Source organism: Coturnix japonica, chromosome 18 (genome assembly GCF_054131305.1).
Source record: "Coturnix japonica strain WE chromosome 18, WE-NBRP24, whole genome shotgun sequence".
NCBI classification, from domain to species: Eukaryota; Metazoa; Chordata; class Aves; order Galliformes; family Phasianidae; genus Coturnix; species Coturnix japonica.
The window spans coordinates 7,506,661-7,525,797 of NC_140680.1; the positions used below are offsets into that span (position 1 = coordinate 7,506,661).

Here is a 19,137-nt window from a genome sequence, read left to right on the forward strand (position 1 = left end):
ATGTGCTTGGAGAAACAAAAAGCTCAATGAGACAGAGTTCACGTTAGCTGTTATTCTGCAGGGCTGCAGAGACGATTATCATTTTATCTCATGGAAAGGATAAAATAAAGAAGAAATATGAATTGCAAGAAGAGAGTGGGAAGATGGGAAAAAACTTCACTCCTGGAGAGCTAGCTCTCATATTGAATTACTGCTGAGTTTAACTAAGCCACGTTGAAAACTAAGTAGGAGAGAAGGAAGGAGAACAACCCACCCAGGAAAGTGCCCTATTGTGTACGTGGGAGCCGGGGAAAGGAGCGGGCTGCTCCCGAGCCCGAGCACTAGCACGGCCACTACCTCTGCAGGTCCCCCCTTGCTGCCAGCCCCGCTGCCTCACGCTGCTGGATTAGGAAACATTCGTGCTGTAGTTTTAGAACTGAATAACAGCGCGACTAATCGAAATGATAACAACCACCACCTAAATGATAATTGCTCGTATTCCCCAGGGAGGATGTGATCCATTATGAGCCATTATCACATCTTTCACAGCCCCCTTTGTTTAGCTCTTACAGGACTGTGATCATAAACGGTTTTAGCTCTTCATTTCCTTATTATTTCTCAAGGATTAAAGCAAATACTTGTCGCTCGATATCCCTTCTACCCCCACTTCTAATTATTTCTTGAAAATTATTACTATTTTCTTTTATTAAGAAGAATTTATGTGGAATTTAGTCATCAGAAATAATGACAATCTTTCATTCTACTGAAAGAACTCAGAAAACTATGTCGCACTTATTGAGATGGGATTTTCAAGGGACTAGCATTAGCTGTACAAATCCTACTGAAATGAATGAGTTACAAAGCTGGCCTGTGAGCACGACACACCAAGATTATTTCTCTTAAAAAGGTAGGAAGTGCAACCCCTTGTCCTGCCTAATGGTTAATACCCAAAAGCATTCTCCTAACTACAACCAGGAACTTACGTTCTTCTTTGTAGAATCCCAAAACTAAAGGTAGTTAGGCAGTATCTGGCTCACATAACACTGACAGACATGCACAGCAGCTCAGCTCCAGCACCTGCCTCACCCTGCAGAATCTGAGCTGCTGCTGACTCTTCCAAAAAGAAGAATTCATTCACTTCCCACACAATTAAAGCAACCTAGCAAGTATTAGGCAGCCCTTGAGCTTTACATGCTGTAGTGGGCAAAATGCACCTACATATTTACACCCATCACACTGATCACAATAATTCCCTTGCTTTTAAAAGTATGAAAATCCCCTTATAGTGAAGTTTTTCCTTCTTCCTGTTATTAAAATAAGTGAACACTCACAATAACAGGAAGGAAGCACTTCAGAATCAGTCTAGTGAACAACACTGACAGTGATACTCTTGGGAGATCTAGAGCAAGCTACAAGAAGTAGGTCTGCCTTGATGCACCATGCTGGGAGCTGCTCTTTTTGTACAGGTAAAGAAGTGCTCACCAGAGAAGAATCAGCCCCGCTTCCAGCTTTATAAAAACTTTCTCAGACTGCCCTGTTGACCCAGCAGGTATTTCCATTAGGAGTTGTTCTGTCTCAGCTCCTGTGATATATCTCCTTTAAAATACTCTGGTTCAGGGTGTGCGTTGCTACTTCCTCCATCAAACAGAAGCAGGGCACAAACCAGCCACATGTCCTGCTTCTTTAACACACCTATCCCTTACCAAGATGCTCCTGCATCACTGCTATTATGTTGTCATTTCCAGGTAGAACTTTAAGTCCTTCACTTTAGTCCACATTAATAATTTTCTAGAATGAGCAGTAAAATAGTTAATCTGGACAAAAGCAATGTTTTGTTTTGTTTTTTTTTCTAAAATTTCCACAGAAATGGTATTTCATTCAACAATTTCAATTGAGTCAAGTTGCATCAACACTAATGTTTTAAGAGGAGTTTTTTCCTTCCACAAGAAAAAAAGAAAACAGTTTAAGACTATAAATACAAAACCATTGTTTTATTTAGTGGAAGGGTGAACATCTATTTAAACAAACATCTGGACAAACAGGTGCGCTCTCATTCAATATCCTATTAATAATTCCATGTTTTACTCTTTCTTGTTGATTCTAAATGATTTGTGATACATTTAAATCACAGTGGTATAAAATGTCACCTGCTGATATCAACATTTATCTATGATGTATCCTAAACATTTTGACTCATCCTGTATCTTGAGCTCAAGTTCTGTCAAATATCGTGAGCTAAATTCAGTCAATATTGGAGAGACTTCAAATCAATACCTGAGTAATGCAGAGAAGTATCAGTCATCTAGCAGGTGATACTTCACACTGTCATTTCAAAGTACAGTTTCCTTGGTTATTATGTGTTATTTAGGTAAGGTTTTCATTTTATTTATTTATGTATTCGGGGTGAGGGGCAAGAAGAACTTAGATTTTTATTTGCTTTTGTTTTTTAAAAAAGTAGTATATGAGATTTTGGCTCTTGTCTGATAAAATTTTCTCCAGTTCTTTTTTTCTTAAAGAGTATTATTAACCTCAGCACATCGGACAAGTGCCAGTACTTATAATTACATTCTCAGCTCCCTACATTCTGAATGAAGCTTTGATTGGATACAGCGATCACCAGAAAGAACACCACTAAACAGCTGCCATTCTCTGTTCCAAAGGTGATCAAATGAACATCAGTGCCATGTGATGTGGCCCCTGCATGTTTCTTATATATCTTACAGAACTGATACACCTTGTGGCTTAGTCAATTCATTGTTTTGTAATAATAGGCTACAGGATGAACGATGGTGTAGGAGTACAAAAGAGATTAATGCATTTATACACTTACTGGAATTAGAAGCAATACAAATTTTGTCACTGAAATACATTGAAGGTAGTGGAAGCCAGACTTTTCTAGACTACTAATTTTATCAGAGAAGAAAGGCTTCTATCAATTCAGCTGCAGGGAAAGCAAAAAATACTGATTTAAGTTAAGAGCCTTCAGTCTGAACCCTTAACCAAACTCAGTAGTTCTAGAAGAACAGGGAGTTCATTTGCATGTTTTTAATAAGTCATTTCAAGTACATAACAAATGCTTTCCCCACTACTTTTTGTGCTGATAGTTTGGTCACAATAGAGATATTAGGGAAAAAAGAAACAAGAACAGATAGCAAGGAAAACGTGCAACTCTCCAAGCACCTTCATCTGAATCTTCTGTTAGCTCATTGCCAACATTTATGTTTATTTGACTTAATATACAGATCTGTAAGCAGACCGTGACCACTAGCAGCTGTGTTTAATACCAAACTACAGACCAGCTCCGTTCTGTTCTGTTCTTAAGAAAACAGAGCAGGGATCGTAAGTGTCAGTGTATTTCTAAGCGCATAAATGTAATTCTTCCAAACTTAAGATCAGACACTGGACCTAACTCTAAATGGAATATTCTATTGCCAAAGGCACGTAACTGGGGGAAAAAAAGTGTCAAGTTATCCATTTGCACTATATTCACTCATTGGAACAAGCCAAATCCTGGCTGAACTACTTAGAAGAAGAATACTGTTCAGAATAGCATGATTACTATCAAACTATTCATTAAAATTTAGGTCCACAAAACTGTACTTTCATATGAATCATGGAATAAATCAGGTTGGAAAGTCATCAGGTCATCCCCAAATATGACAAAACAGGCTTTCCCACAGACTAAGTAGGCTGCAGCACCAACAGGGACACTATTTGTATTTTCTGAATAAATTGTTTGAGTGTAATAGAAAATGGGACAAGTCAACAAATGCAGTCATTAAAAAAAATGAAAATAAATGGAAACACCTTTCTCCTACACTGACAAATTAGAAAGAAATCGAATTTCTGCTGTCACTAGCACAGGGAAAATGAAAATGCTGGACCCTCCAACCTGCACATCTAAAATTATCAGGTCTTTTTTAGGGTCAGCATCCAATTTCTCCATTTCTGAACACACGAAAAAGCCTCTACAGATCCAGAAAATAAAATAAAAAAAGCATTTGGAAATTAAGTAGTATGTATTAATTCTCTCCATATATTTCAATTGTAACCCTTCCAATTTAATAGATAGCATGCTATTTCTTATAAATATTTCCTTTAAGAGACCACACTGCTATCATTTTTTGAACTCCTCTAGTTTAGATTTACTAATATATTGATGTGCTGGTGTGTAATTGTCAAGGGTTTCTGGGAGGTGGTGATGTGCCAGAAATCTGAGTCGATTTCATATGCTATGCACTCGTGATCTACATCAGTGTATGTAGGCATGTATTTAGGAGGGAACAGTTCACTTCTGTAAGCATAACACCCTTTTTAAAATTATGAATAACTGTTCCCTTCATGGAGAATTGCACATAAGCTTCATAGCTATTTGATATGGGCTTCTATGAGCCACTATGGCCACCTAGTACTGAAGTATTTCTTTTATAAAAAAACAGTACTCAAAAGAAAGAGATGCATACTATTTCAGAATTCTTTACGCTATTTTTAAGAACTTGAAACAGTAGCTACATTTTGAAAATCATCAGTAGAAAATAAACACATGAAACCACACATCCAGAGCATCCTAGTAATTCTAAGATTCATAAGATATGAATTTTCAACCAAATCCCATTTTAATCCACGTGTTTTTTTAGCATTAGAAAATCAAATAGCACAAAAAAAAAAACCAACCAACCAACCAAACAAAAAACAAATAAAAACAAATAGAACCCTTAACTCTGGTAAAACATGGCTAAACAAATCTCAGTGTGTTGCAGAGTCATCCATTACTTATTTTCCCTCAGTCAGACACAAAACTCCCTTGCCAGCTTCCAGCTCTCCATAGCAAGAAAAAAAGTGAATGGATATATCAATACTTCATTTTCACATTACCTTACAGAATCACAGAATTATCAAGGTTGAAAAAGACCTAGAAGATCATCTAGTCCAACCATTACCAACACTTCCCAGCTAAATCATATTCCTCAACACAACATCCAAACGTTTCTTGAACACTCCCATGGTCGGTGACTCCAACACCTCCCTGGGCAGTGCATTCCAACGCCTGACTACCCTTTCCGAGAAGTGATACTTCCTAATGTCCAGAATCTTAATCCTGAAGTGCTATTAATCCAGAACCTTAATCCTGAAGTGCTATTAGCTGCTGAGCCATGGCCAAATGCAATAACAACATTCTACACTAACATGTAACTGCATGTTATAATACTGCACAAAACATAGAATGCAAAATAGAACAGATTTGAATGTAATTATGACACATGTATTTACTAAAGAACTAGAAACATAACATGCTCCTGGATAGAGAAATGATCAGACATTACTGTAAAAATACATAAATAAATAAATAAAAAGTGCTGTAGAATGTTCTTTAAATGGCAACACATAGATGAGTTAGTAAGGGGTCTCATATCTTTTCCTTTTCCACAGCAAATTCATTACAATATTTGGTTTGCTAGGGCAACACGCTCAAATTTGACACCACTAATGATGCCAAAAACTTCACAGAATGAATAAAAGCATAAAAGGATAAAGAACAGGTAGATCCTGGAACCCCTGGATTTCACACACCTCATGCTGCTTGTAACTGTCTGACATACTGACTGCAGGAAGATTTACGGAATTGTTCGTGAAGATGCAGAACAAATTCAGAAAGCAGAGGAGATGAAAACAAAAGAATCAAAGGAGATGGGACCGTTAAATGTAGTTACCAAATATAAAACCTTCTGAATATGTGTCAGATGTCAGAGAATTATATTTTATAATACAAGTAAATTAATCAGATATTCTTACCAGAAGGAGTGCTTTTTGGTGTACTCTGCTGTGGAGTAGCTAACTTCTCACCTGAAAGAGAAAAAAAAAAAAATAAAGAGTACATTAGGAAACGGGATGCAAAAGTGACCAGTCAAAACTTAACTGTTGTTTACATTATTTATGTAGCATTAGTATGGGTCCATTCAGGGATCAGAATGTTTATTAATTACACTATTATTTTTTCATAACAAACTTATTCTGTAACAGTATTTCTCCACCAAGTTCATGGGAAGGGAGACATTTACACAAGGGCAGAGCAGCTATTATGCCTGCTTATTTGCAGCTTCTGTTGCAGAGAATCTGGGATTGCAGCTGTGGACATAAAGCACCTTGTATTTATAACATATAGACATAAGAAATGATAACAGTTAAAAGAAAACAACCCAAAACAAATGTTTTTCACACTACGGAGTTTTAGGTGTTTAGAATTAAATCACTAGAGTTGATTTAATCTGACAATAATTTACACTCCTGTTCTAAACTTGTCTGGCTAGTTTAAAGCACTGACCAATAGAGCATTAAGGCAGAGAAGAGACTGTGTGTTCCCCATCATGCTATACTGTATGGCCATGCAATAACAATACGTAACCTGCAAGTAGAAAATCTTATGGTTTGGCTACATGCAAACATAGTGCTCTGAGCACTCTCAGAGATTAATCCACCAGAATCACCATAGCTGTTCTCCAGTTATCTCCTAAAAAGTAGGTCTGGGCAAGAGACTGTTTCGTGGTCATCAGAAATTGACCTTTTGTTACCATGTCCATCACAAGGTAACAGCTTTCATTATGAAATGGCCCAGTTGTTCCGTCATAGCAACAAGTTTAATGAAGCAGTCACATGTATTAATGGAGCATTATACTAGGGTTCACATGCTGCCCTTGCTAACCAGAGGCTGTTCAGTTTCTCCATAAGGTAGGTCAGAAATGAACTCTATGTCCATATTTCCCTTATGCGGTGACAGCCAATTCTTCTCATGCCAAAGCCTTTCTTTGTTTGACTGACTGCACTAACTCGATCAAGACACGTGTCTTCAAGCCCTATGACAAGCCACTTCTGAAAGCTGCTTCTGCATGCTAAGCAGTAATTGAATGCAGAGCAATTGTATTTATTTATTTAAAGCAATCCTGGACACCAATAACATTTCTCACAGTAGCTGACGATTACCTAGTTCCATTTTCTGTGTCTCATCTTAGCCGACTCACTAACACAATTTTCACACCTCTGTGCAAGTCACTTGCACACACTCCAGGTCTGACTCTCCCTCTACCACCACCTGTCAAACTTTTCACTCATTCTCTTTCCAGACTTAGATCATTACTGATTAAATAGATGAGAAAAACCTAACTGATTTCTCAATGCCTATCCTCTGCATATGTAAATATGAAGAAAATTTCAAATAAGATGCCCCATAATCATTCATATTGTTGTTCTTGTGCATCCCTCCTATGCTCCAGTGCTGCCTTACATCCCACTGAACACAAACAAAGTGACAGATTTACCAGCTCACAGTCCTTTTATTTTCATATGTGACAGCATTACGCTACAAGCTGCATTATACATTAAATAGTGTGACAATACAATAGGCAAGGCGTACGTTTCAAAGAAAAATGAGTATCCTTCAAGTTTATCTGATGGCAGTTAGCTTTTGTTATCACTGCAGAAAACATGACATTTTAGTACAGGAGTTTACAGCATGAGCCATTAAGTGAAATTGAAAGTGAAAAAAGTTCCTGACCCTGGAAACATTGTTTCTTAGCCCATGACAGTTTTGCAAAGAATATACTTTTAAAGTTGACACTGACGCACGCATCTCATTCCCAAAAGCGAACTGAACCCCCAAAGAACAACCAGCTTTTTATGTTACATGTTTTTAATGCACAATTAAAAACTTCTACATTGTGGCAACCTAACATCAGATTCCACATAATTATTATGATCACTTAAATTTCATTCCATACCTTATTTTGGAAAGAGACCAAAACACAAAAGCCATACACTGTTATACTGAATCACCAGTATTTTCCACACAAAGCCCATGCCACGAACACACCTTCACTTTGAAAAATTAACAGATGCAAACCCCTAGTTAAATCTGTATTAAAAATATGACCTCAGTAAGCAGAGAGCACAATAATTACAAATAGCTGTTACTAAAGGCATCATTCACGTCTCAGTTCTCAGCTGAAACCTCTCCAGAAAGAAATCAGAGGAAAAAACCCACACTCTAGGTACAAACAAATCTCTCAATTTCCAGAAGTGTTTTTCGTGCTTCAGCTACACAGAAAAATAATTTATTTGAGTTACTCAAGGATTAAAACAAGTCAGCCACAAACTGACTAGTGCAGAGATGCATTAATCACCAGTATTTCTAAGCCTCCGTCATTAATGAGATCAACAACATAAGGATAAGTGTAGTGTTTCTCTCCCTAAAAGAATACTCAAACTTTGGGAAGGAAAACTTTGCTTCTAAAAATAGACTTTTTGTTCTCAAAAGCTCTTTAGGATACTTCACACAATGGTAGGTGTGGGAAATACAGAAGATCAGTGGAGGGTGGAGGGGCTGACAGGTTGCTTAGTAAAGCCTTTTGTTAATAGAATATTTTATCCAATAACAGTATATTTATTTTTTTTAGTCTGTTGAAGCAGAGAAATTACAATTGTTTGTATTAGAGTTACAAATGACAGAAAGGCTGCTTTTGTACACCTTCAGTGGTGTGGAATACAGTAAGAGAATGAAATGCTGAAATGCTTCCTAGCAGCTGCATGTGTACTGGAGTTCTGTCAAGTGAACGTTATATACATATGAAAATAAAGACAGACATGCACCAGAAACTAAAATCATATGAAAATGAACTCCCCAGTAGTTGACAAGTTTCCTCACTTACTAATAGGAAAAGATACTATCTCTTGAAAGCCAAACTAGGTTAATGTAATGCAAAGATAGAAGCACACAATTCACAGAATTTATACAAAGTAGGACTTCCCCCAAACAAACACCAAGCTCAAACTTCCCATGTTTCCTTAGAGAGGCCATAGAAACACAGCTGGTACCAACCTTTTACCAGCAAGAGGTAAGGATCAGAAAAAGCAAGTGCACAGAGCTGGGCTGGAGCCAGTTCCCTACCCCTCATAAGAGCACAGCCACTGACATGCAGCTGCACTGCTCCCTGTCAACCAGCTGACCAAGCCTCAGCCTTCTCTTCCTCACCTCAGAGATTCACCATTCACTTCACAAGAGCAAGAGCCATCTTCAGAGCAGTTTTGCACCTGCAAGTATATCGTTGGCTGGATCTCAGGTTAAACTGAGCCTGTCCTGCTGTTTGCTTTATTTGCATAGCATGGAAAGCATGGTTGTTCTGTGGACATGCCTGAGGCTCTGTATTTGAGAAGAGCAATGCAAATCCCACAAGTGCCTCTTCTAAGGTCTTTTCCAGACAGTGCCAGGCTACTTGAAGAAGTTGTTCCTAAGGAAAGGCATGTAATACCACTACTGAGCATTTTACATGCTGTAGTTCTCTAACTGCCAGCTTCAGGTGGAACAATGAGGGCCAAGATAACCACATTTTCTGCAATGCCACACAGGTATCACAGAAGCACAGACTGATGCAGTTTTCAAGATATCTCTAGAGATCATCTGGCCAGTGTCAACTTAAAATTAAAACCAAAAGCCAGGCTGAGTAGATGCATATCTGGCTTTGAGCACCTTCATCCATAACAAGCTCAGAGACTGGAATTTCTCTTGCTGCATCTTATTCTTGGTCTCCTTTCCCCTTTGGTTGTACAGTTCCAGCAGTCCCCATCTTCTCTAAAAAAACCCCAGATACCTGTAAGTACCTGAAGACAGCAACAATACTCTCTCCACAACCTCTTAAAAGAGAACAAACTAAGCTGTCCCAGCTCCTCCTATATTGTGCTTTATATTGTGCTTGAGCCCTCTCAACATCAGATTTTGCTAAGATTTATATCACCAAGTTCTTTAATGTTATCGTGCCATCTTCACTATCTGGTGTCCTTCTCTACTGCTGCCACTGATTAGCTTTATAGATACACTTCAATATTTATTTTATATATATATATATATATATATAGTAATCAAACAGCTTCAGGACATGTTTGAAACACACAAAGCTTGGATTATAGTCTTATTTTCTTTTAGTCCTTATTTCTTCACCAGGATATGATTTGGTTGTCTTATCTTGTTCAGTTATTGGTCTGAGGACAACAGGTAACAGAAACATGGCACCATGAAAACCATGAGAAAGTAAAACATCTACAGGCTGTAGTAAAAGCTCATTAATCCTCACCTATAAGAAAGAGAAGACAGCAAAATGAAACTAAATTATGGAGGACGACAGCAAAACTAGTTTTTTTTTCATAAACTGAGATCTTCCAACTCAAGTTCCATGCTTCTCTGAAAGCAGCGACACTTAATATTTCGTTTTCAGTGAGACAAATAATAAACTCCAAACTAAAATACAAAGTTTAATGAAGAAAACATTTGCCTACATTAGCAAAATAGAATTTCAGCTGGCAAGCAAGCAGAAACCATACTGCTGGCCCCAACCTCCAGAAGTTCTACTGACACACTGATATCAATACTCCTCCAAAGCCTACTGGTTTGGGGTAAGCATGCAGGAAGATGCTTCCATTCTCCACTGCAGAGGCCAGACACAACCCCCTCACAGCGGCAGCAAGAACTCAAACACAAACCCAAACAAAACAGGGCAAGTTTGAGACTCTAAGTCATATCCTGAACATAATGTGGTATATCTGAATTTATCAGTAACTGCAGATGCCATTTAACTTTCTTCCCAGCTGCTCATCACAGAGTGCCTAACCACTCAGGGCTGCACATGTTCATTTTCCTGACTCCTTGCAAAGTGTCACAGCAATATTTTTCCTGATTCTTTACTTTTGGCTGCTACTGCCTTGCCACCTTCCCTCAGCTAAAGTTTGAATACATTGATGGATTAGAATAGCTTTGATAGAAGAATGAGGTTCCTTGAGCTAAGAAAAGGGAAAAATAGTGTAGAAGTGATTTGGAAGTCTCTTCTTTGACTCTTTCTTCCAATTATTTCAATTTTTTCACTGTCAGGTTTTTTTTCTCGACTGGACCAAGTATAGGAACAGCTGGTTCTAGCTGTTTCCTTCAAGGAGCTCTGTGTCCTATGGATTTGCATAAACTTTTTTTCAAGTTGATTGAGCCAATCTGGTATGGATGATGAGGCAATGCAAGCAGTGTCAGGACAGGGTCAAAATAGCTATCATGTAATGAAGCTCTGGTTCAGACAGTTTGGCAAAAATAGTCTCAAATCACATAATGTCTTTAAAGAAAGCAATCTCATGAACAGACCAATCTCAATACCAGAATTAGTAGTTTTTCAAATAATGGTCTCAGTGAAATCACTTCCCTACAGTAAGCAAAAGGAATCCATATTTTCTTTATCAGTGGCAGAAAGACAGCTCTCTCATATTTGAGCATCAACTGACAGTGCACCAGGAATTAGCACTTGCAACAGAAGCCAGTGATTAAAAACAACCTGAATAGCTCATCTGGGTGTTTTTCAGAAAGCACCTGCACACTCTGCAGGTAGGGGAAGGAGGCAAAACAATTTCCAGCATTCGAACAAGAATGCAGGTGTCATTAATGGATCGTCAATTCCAGATTATGAGAATTCTACCCTATCTGTAAAACCTACAGCCCTGAGATTCACAGGAAGAAAATCTCAAGGGCTCACAATTGTAATTTTATCCACTGGCAGATGAGCTTTGCAAAGTCAAGATACTTGTATGAGCACTTGGTAGCCTGAAGATAAATAAAACTTGAAGCTACTTTCTAAGGACGCATTTTTCATAGCATATGCACTACAATACATTCTCCAGAGTCCTTCTTCCAAACCTAACACTACAGCGGTAAGCATTAGGTTTCCATAGAACTAACTTATTTCCACATTTGCTTTCACATAGTCACTTAACCTTATTGACATATCTCACTTTATTTAATGCTATTTCTAGGCCTTAAAAAAAAAAATAATCAAAATACACAAATACTTTTTCAGTGTCAGACCATCAGCAGATCAAAGCAAAGACATTCAGAGCAGAGCTGTACTGAAACCAACTTAAAGTACCTCCCTCTTTTATAACGCCTTTGAAAAAGTATCTAGCAGCTTTTGTTTCTCACATAAACAAATTTATGGTGTTAGATGCAATAACTTTAAAAATTAAGAAATAACATTCAAAAGTTGAAGTCAGTACGTGACTGAATCTAAGAAATAAATTAGAGCAATATTAGAGTTACTAGCTTTGTTTCCCATATAAGAAGGATAGTGCAGCTCTCCCAAATGGCTTGGTAAAGCCACATACAATGACACCATCACTGGTAGGATCTTCACGAGCCTTCAGAAATTACATCAGTCTTGTAGAGAGATTTAAGTTATTGAATGCTCTGAACTATCAAAACTGTGATGTAAACCAGACTTTTCAAGGAATCTAAACATTTTTATGGAACGCTGCACATAAAGCAAAGGTCCTTCAAGGAAGGTACATTGGGGGGAAATATTTTAGCTTCTCTATGGTTATTAGGTTTAGTAACTGTGAGCAAACTTAAAATGCAAATGCTTCAGTGTACAGACTGAACACCAAATCCAACAGATCTAACAGGCACAGTGTCATGGAGGCAGCCCAATAAGGAAAGCATATACTCATTTACTGTGTACCATCTTAAGTTGGTTCAGGTCTAACGAAACTGAAGCAAACCCAAAACTGCACTGGAAAAGCTTGCATTATGGCTCAAATAATTATCAACTAGAAAAACAGTCAAATTCCATTTGATATACAGGAGAAGAAATATTTTTTCTTTTTCTTTTTTTTTCCCCTCCCTACAAATCCTATTCTTTAAGAACTTCAGAGTGCCACATTTTTGATCTTTATATAAGTGACCTTGGTGAAACGAATAAATTGAACAAGAGTGTCCCCTAGTGGTCAATGAAAGCAATATTTCCCATTTTCTTTTGAGCTCTTTTTGCTGTGGAGGTGCTCTGGAGCTGCTTTGTTTGCCCCTCCACAGAATTCTGTCAAATGCTCAATCCACACTGTGATATTGACAAGTACCATACATTCAAGAAATGCCATTGTTCCAATGTTTTATTACATTCAATTTTCCCACCTCCACCAACTCTAAAATAAAATAATAAATGAAAATAATCATAACAAAAAGTAGACATCTCAGAACAGCTCTATTAAATCCACAGTTTTAATATTTGATCTTTTTACTGAAGGAAATTTAAGTGTCTGCCTAAAAATCATATTTTGAATTTTTAAAGACAATAAATTATTGAGTTCAGACAACACTGAATTTGACCATGGAAAGAAGAAATCTGATAAGATATTCTAAGTAGAAACAAAGGTTAAACCAAAGTGAAAGAAGTGAAATAGTTTCATTCTCTAAGGAGGCCCAAATCTAAATGACCAGTCAGTGTCAATTCTACAAGAAAAATAGAATTTTACTGAAGTTCATTAAAACTTTGCAGTCCTACATTACTAATGGTATTCCAAAGTCCACAGGAGTTCCTCTCTCAGTCCAGTGAAGAAGAAACTCCACTGACATGGAACAAAAGCTGGTGCCTAAGGGGCCTAAGGAGCCTGCTTGCTACACCTCAGCATGGGCGTTGTTATACCATAGGTGAGGCTTTGTTGTATCATGGTTGTTTTTCATTTTATAGGAATAGGATTTGACTCCCTCTTACCACTGAGAAATAAGGCAAGTAAGTGATATTTTAAAGAAGTATCACTGTTGCCACCTACCAGCCAATTTGATCTTAATGATGTAAGACCTTAAAAATCCCAGAAGAGAAAGGCACTAGTCTCTCAATCTGGAACTCTAGAAGTAACAGACAACATCATTTTAATTGCCTTTTTTTTTTTTTTCCTGTGAATATTTATTGTTAATTAACAAGAGGTATACAAACTCCACAAGAAACTAAATGCTTTGCTGTTAGAAGCTAGTTACAGTGCAACTCATTAAATTTATAGTTCAGGAACCTTCAAGATGTTCATCTGTACTGTGATACATGTAATTATTTTCTACTTCTCTATTTGTTACAGATGAAGGAAATAACATTTTTCAGTAGCTCCTCTGGAATTATGCCTTTTGTTCATTATCGTTACAGACAGAAACATAGCTGTTATTCAAAGCCAAGCAGAACTTGGAATGATTCCAAAACACGGCTAGTTTACTACAAATGATTCACTGGGCCCAGTTACAAACTGGAGTAAATCCACTCTACCTTACTATTCTTAACAGAGATATATATTCCCAGATACAACAGAAGGTATCACGAGGCTTTGACTGGCATGCCTAGTTTTCCAGCATACCTATTCTCTACACTACATGCAAAGTTGGAACTTACAAGAGGCAGCAGTCTTGGGAACCAAACTGAAACCTGCAACAATATTCATTACAAACATTCCACATCTTTTCTCCATCCAAATTGATTTTGTGCACACAGCACTTGTGCAAGCCACTTAGATAAAGTTCCCAGTTGCTAAAAGAGAGGATTGCACAACAACCTACCACTGTTGCCTGCTCTCTGCTGCTGCTCTGACTGGTGTAGGAAAGAAAAGAGAGTTCACGTAGAGTGCAGAAAAGTGTCAGGGATTGCAAAAAACTCCTCCTTCATCAGAGGCATAAGAAGGTACAAATCTGGGGTCAAATTACTCTGGGTTGGTAAAAGTTGCACATCCAAAAAACCATGATGTGGCTGTATCCAAGTTTCCCATCCCACTGGCAGCGACGCACCTGTAATATCCACAGAACTGCAGAATACACAGTGAGGAGAGATTTAACTATGCCAGAAGGGCAAGTATCGGCTGCTTCAAATACTGCTCTCATCTTTCCAAGACACTTTTTCCTATGCAGGTGACAAATTATGCACTATTCATCTCAGTTGATTAAAAGCACTTGTCATTATTTGTTGGCAATTAATAGACAACATAACAAACCTGCAAACACAAATGTCTATATCCCCTGATAAGTACACCAGAGGCTGTCCCCCACTTTTCATGAGTTACATGTATCACCTACTGAACCAGAATAACTTCAGAAAGAGCATACAAGGAAACTCCGGTTCCTTTTAATTAACATTCCACCAGCATATCCTGTAGTAGATTGGTCCTCACCAATTCTCAGCATCATTTCTTGTCTTTGAGATAGAAAAGAAAGGTCCACACCCCATACCCACAAGTACACTTCCATTTGTGGACAGGGATGAGAGTCAATAACATATAAGGTGCTCATATACAAACGGCACAAGACCCAAGACCAAGAAAGAATTCCAGAGGGAGCAGAATTTCTTGGTAGTTCAGCAAGTTTTGTCATGTGAATGAAGATCATTAGTGAATTTTAACTTTAAGTTTCAGTTATTTACTATTTTGAAATACCTCATGGAAGGTATTTATGACTGAAAAGAATGAGGAAGCACCTGCCAGACAGCGTGGGAACAAGAGCATCACATGCAGCAGCAGGCAGCCCAGTCAGAGAAATATTCAATTCCAACCATCCAAAAAATAAAGCAAGCCAACTTCCCACTAATATCAGTTGTTTCACAAACATTAGTTGAGAAAAATTTCTTGCTTTTTTTGTCATGACCTTAAGCACAAGTTATTTTTCTGGTCTTGTGTCCTTCATTCATTTACAGGCAGAACGCGGTGGGCAGGCTGACAATGAACTTGAACGGTTTAGGTCAGATTGGTCAGTTGCTTTATAAATCTGCAACCTTGTGCAAACTGTTTTCAGCAGGTTTTACCAAGAAAGATGACCTTAACAATAACATTGAGTTTATTTCTGGTCACTGAGTCACTGTTTATTTATAACTACTGTAAATACCTAACCTTCCTTCTTAAAGGTTGATGCATTAGCACCATTTAAATGAATATGAAAGCATTTTGTCTCTAATTATTTGATCTCAAGGATCACCAGAAAAATTACATGATTAAACAATACTGTATCTCTCACAAATTTAAAGCAAGGAAGCATTATCTTATAATAATGCTACCCAAAAGGAAAAGACAATAGGAGCTTTTAACTCTCGCTTTATCACAACTTTAACTAGGCATAACTTTCAGTGAGTGTTTCTATATTTAGGATTTTTTAATTTTTATTTTTATTTTTTAACTAGTTATTGCTGATCTACAGTAGCAGACAACTTCTGCTACAGGATTTATCATCTTGAAACATTTTTGCAGCTTCCATTGAGCTCTGTTCTGCCCAAGAGTCTTACTGATAGCTAGCAGGCACATACCATGCTATACCACTGCTTTCCTCCTGTGGGTTGCCAGAAGGACCTCAAAATAGTCTCAAAACCTACTGCAAAATACTTAGCACAGAGCAGCACTGACTAGTTGATGGACATAGTGTACATGAAAGAATGAATAACTGAACTGAAAGACAATGATGGTCCACCAATAGAGTCTCCTTTCTCTTTTTTAAAAACTCAGATTCCAAGGATCCCAGATTCCAGTGCTGCATAAAATGTTTATTCAGATTTGATGTTTCCCAGAAGCTCCCACAGCTGCCATTATTTACTGATCTTGGTTTTTCAAGTTCATAGCTATTTCCTGCAGTATCAATTTTGCCTAACCTTGTAATGTTCACAATCACAACTGGCTAGCTCCCCCAGCTCCAGGGAGGAATGCCTTCTCATTTAGCATGTTTACTTCCATGGTGAGTTATAATGCGATCATTACTCCTACTAATTGCATTATTTTTATCATGATACAACAAGTTACAACTAGAAGTATAAATAGATGGTCACAATGTGTAGCCAATTTTGTACTGATGTTTCTGATACAAAAATTGGAGCTGCGCTTCTGTGTAAAACTGAGTTCCTCTTCTTTGATACCATCTGTGATCATATCTGCAGGTGTTAATTACTCTTTTGATAACACCAAAACTAATCCTATTTAGTCTAACAGTAGGAATGCAGACTACAGCAACTTATTACCAAGGTCCCAAAATGTAAAAAAGATACCTTGTCCCCTTTTTACTCTCCAAATAAAATGGTTTAACAATAGCAAGCGTCCAATTCCCTAAGGACATTATTAACTCAGGCATCCAGTGTTAAATAAATCAGATACCAGATGAGACAGAATTAGAATAGACAAATTAGTCAGCAGAGGATGCATAGTATAATATTCAGCTGAACTTAGCTGCATTCATATTACTCCTAGACTTTAGAGAAAAGTTTCAGTTTAGTGACAAATTCGCTTTGTTCTGCACAGACCAGGAGTTAGTTGACAAATGTGACTGGTGGATTCAGAGCAATAACACAATCAAACTGCTGCCCAGTATTAGCCCTTTAAGCTACTTGGTAGTTTGAGATTTACACGGCATACATACGTGAACTATGTAGACCAGACCTACCAAAACACAGTCTCCCTCAGATTTAAAGCAACAATTTCTCATGGCTCAACTCTGAAAAAAAAAGTATTCACAAACAACTATTAAATTTATTTTTTAATGTTGCATAAGAATTAACAGGTATAATATTGGAATATGCATTGCCATCACTAAAGCACACCAGAAAGGGAACAAAGCAGATCTTAATTTTCATCTCCACCGTTTTCCTGAATAACTAATGCATTTCTGTATTCAAGGGGAAGGGAAGGTCATTGGCTGATGTATCTAGAAATAAATCTACTGAAGCAATGTCTAAGTCCTTTTCCTTTGAAGCACCAGTAACTTGAAACTAACTGCAGGATATCCAAGATGACAACTTCCCTGATTACCATGCATACATCAGGTAATACTAGAGATGTCTGCACTCATTTAGCACAACCAGCAGGGTGTTAAAAACAAACAAAAAAACTGTTGTCTACTTCAAATTCATTTCTACTTTGTATTGTGAGTATCCTGAAATATTATTGTACAGAAACAAACACCATGAAAAGTACTCCAGAACATCCAAGAGGTCACTTTCTGATAAATGCTCTATGAGACAGGCAATACACAGAAAAAGATATCTGATAAGGTTTGCTAAGGAAAGCAGCAACTGCACATCAAATAGATAAAGTAAAAGATAGGAAAGAAAAAATAATAATAATAAAAAAATCTTTTCAATTCACTTCCCCTGCATCCTTCTTCCTCTTTCCCTTTTGCTTTTTTACCTATGCCTTCTATACAAACATTATCAACTGAGTTCTGTGTTTTGAGTTTTATGAAATTAAATCCTCCATTTGCAGATACCAACTGGAGTACCAGAACTCTCACAGGTACTTGAGATTCCCAGCACTTCTTCCAGAACAGTAAAATTTGCCAAAGACTTATTCCATTTTGAGAGAGAACTGTGCAAGATCACGAGCACTTCTACTTTCCCAGGGATAACATGCAGGACACCAGCACAAACCAGGGTAGTAAGGAGCTGCTGGAGACACACCAGCTGTAGTTAGCTTTCAGGATGCCTAAATCCACCCCTTACTTTCAAGGCTCTCTGGAGACCACAACCACTAGATGTTTATCAAATTTCTATACACCCCAATCACTGATGGCTTTGCTTGGGAGTTTTTGATACCATTATAAGCAATCTGTTTTCAATTTACTTCAAAAGTAATACCTCCTATTTATTTTTGTATCAATAGACACAGAGCAGAATAACATTACTTGATAGAGGAAATACTCAGCTAACAAACACTTTTTCAGAGTCACCATCAGCAGCTATGCAGGTTTTTTTTACTTATTTTCTTTGCTAGTGATAAACAGGACCCTGCATGCCATGCTCACCACAATCTGCACCAGCAGAGGTGATCCACTGACAGCGCTGCTGAAACGCTCCACCAACCCACTCACTGAACTCACATCCACTGTTTGGTCTCCAGTATTCAGCACACGTCAATAAAAATCAACAATTGACATTTTCTTCCACCCCCCACATGAAGGAATTCAGTGACATACCTTTGCTACATATTCACTTCCATGTCAGATGACATGCTGTCAGACTGCCCCTCTGCTGCCATCTGTCACACAGCAACAAAATGTAACTGAATTTTAGTGGGAAAGTTCAACTGCCATCCCAACAAATTCTGCCTCCTGCTGTGGGCAAACAATGTAATAAGAGGTATTACTTTTGGAGCAGCTCTTACATTAGGCAGTGCCTACAAGGCACAGACTTCATGTGCTTCTAACATCAGCTAAACTGATAATATTTAAGATACATCTCTGACCACCTATCCAGTAAAGGTCTTGAAAATATAATTCCTTTAAGGAACTCCACACAGGGCAACCTGGTGTGGTGATTTCTGTATTAACCCCCCCACCCTGATGGTAAGGACAAGTTACCATCACAGGGAGGC

At 37.8% G+C, this 19,137-nt stretch overlaps 1 protein-coding gene across 6 annotated transcripts in view; it reads right to left on the minus strand.

Annotated features, from left to right (window-relative positions):
* The window catches only part of TENM2 (teneurin transmembrane protein 2), a 1,410,959-nt gene that overhangs the window by 1,190,636 nt on the left and 201,186 nt on the right, over positions 1 to 19,137 (minus strand). For all 6 annotated transcript variants that reach the window (XM_085518796.1, XM_015875933.3, XM_015875927.3 and 3 more), the window contains one exon: positions 5,773 to 5,823. The gene's annotated coding sequence lies outside the window, so the exon portion shown is untranslated. The remainder of the gene's footprint in view (positions 1 to 5,772; positions 5,824 to 19,137) is intronic.